Genomic DNA, 2,328 nt, shown 5'->3' with positions numbered 1-2,328 from the left:
TTGAAGGAAGCATAAGCCAGGGCGTCTTGGAAACAAACTCTTCTCCAAGTTCGTCCCAAGAGGAACAAACAGCTTTTGCTCGAATAATATCAATCAAATCAAGCCTCTCGAAAATTGACCTCAGGATTTCATCAGGAACAAGATCAAATATGCTTAAATCATCAGGACTTTTCCTCCTTTTGGTGGATGAACAATCGACCCTACTTCCCATTCTCTTAGCTCCGAACACCATTGAGACAACCATGAAAGAAATTGTTAAATTCTGAAGTTGGAATAATATCAGTAAAGAAGAGGTTGTAAAATATATAAGCAAAGTTACTTTAAATTCTTCTACAAGTAGGATTACTTGGTAGGAGCAGAATTATTGTTAAATTCTGAAACTAATGAAACTTGGGTTTCAAGAATCCTTTAAAGGGTGAAATTAAATTTTCATTCAATTAATTTGTATTAAGATTTACAATTTAGAGTTTGTTAGTTTGATGCAAAATATTTTTAAAAAAATATTTTCAAGACTTATATTTCGGAAAATATAGATTTAATAACTATTAATATTTAACTTAAAATATAAAAAAAATTAAAAATTTATTACTATTTAACTTAAATTTTTTTAATTTAAAATATTAATATTTAAATTAAAAAAAATATTTTTTAATAAAACTATTCAATGTAATCACTTTTTTATTTATAAATTGAATAAATATTATTAATAATTATAATAAAAAATATTTCAATGGAAGCAAACTTTTTACCAGTTTCCCAATCCTTCCACTGATACATTATTTGAACTGAACATTTTGCAAACCCAAATTAAACAAAACAAACTATTTGGACTGCTATATAAAGTTTTTTTTTAAAGAATTATCATTCAAATGAGAAAGTTTTGCCAGAGACAGCAAACCAGAAGAAAAGCAGAGGAAATAATATAAGCAGAATAGAAATTGTTTTCCATTACAAGAACTTATGTTTCACATACATCACCAAAGGTTTTTCTTAACATAAACGATGCATAATAATCTACGAAAGTTGTTGTCGAGAATAAAGGCAGTTGTTGCAGACTGTAAGGCTTCCCTAGCATGGCTTGGGGTTGGGGATGGGGATGGGGATGATCCAGCAAGGTGGTGGCAGAATCTGCTCTGAAAAGTACGTATAACTTGGTCGGAAAGTTCCATCTCTGATTCTGGCTGGCATAATCTGCTCTGAAGAGTAGTCATTAACTGGCTTGGCAATTCCATCTTTGAAGTTGTGTACGCCCACATCGTGACCTCTCACACAAATTATTTTCCTCCATTCTTCGCCAGCAATCATCAATGTAATAAATCGAGTTCCCTTCACAGTTGGGAAAAGATTGAGTTGACTCTGAAACAGATTGATTTCCCCCCAAAGATTCCATCTCCACCCATTTTAGCTCGTTGAAATCTAACTTATGAACATGAAATAAAAATGTTCCATATGAACAAACTGCATTTAAAAAATGTCAGTGAACAAGTTCCTCATCCGCATCAACAAACTCATCCATGAACCTGACAACAAGCGGGATATCCCTACACGATTTAACCAAGTATAACTTGATATTACAAATATTTCCAAAGGAATTTGATTCGGCGAGTGACTTCTCAGGAAGAATTAGAACGATATTCATTCTTTTTGACATAAATTCGCCTTCACAATTCCATGTTTCAATATTATTCCCCTCACTCAATGCAAAGAGTTATTTTCATGGCATATAATGTCTTGGTATGGTGCATGCCTGGTGTCAAGTACCTCAGTCCAACAATTATCTCCACTATCATGATATGCAATTCTTTCCATCCTTGCACAGCAAGATCACCCTGTACTTTTTATTGTTGCAATCTGGTTCCCCTGTCAGGATGGCTTTCCTTATGAAACAATCTCGTCGTTTTTGCTTTCCATAGCGGAACCATAAACCCATTAAAAATAGGAGGCACAAGTAATAGATTGGTCATTGCTGTATACTAAATTTAGTGAACAATAAGACTTGGGCAATATCGCCCAAGGCCAACCTTTGAAAGTGAAACAACATCTGTTTACACTTTATAGGGAGAGGACTGTGGATTTTATCAAATTTCAGAATAAAGTAATCATGAGATAGGATAGGGGTCTCATTACATTTCCCTGAAACATCTTAGAACCCCCATTTGTAGGTAGGAATAGCTACTAAAATTCTTCCATGAAAATGGGTAGAGATGACTACTAACAGAGTTTGAACCCTACGGTGGCATCAGTAACGGAAGCAAACTTTTACCAGTTTCCCAATCGTTCCACGGATAAATTATTTGAAGATTTTGCAAAGCTAAATTAAACAAAACA

Source organism: Theobroma umbraticum, unplaced genomic scaffold (assembly GCF_002168275.2).
Source record: "Theobroma umbraticum cultivar Fairchild unplaced genomic scaffold, ASM216827v3 scaffold_130.0, whole genome shotgun sequence".
NCBI classification, from domain to species: Eukaryota; Viridiplantae; Streptophyta; class Magnoliopsida; order Malvales; family Malvaceae; genus Theobroma; species Theobroma umbraticum.
Note: the sequence above shows the minus strand (reverse complement) of the source record.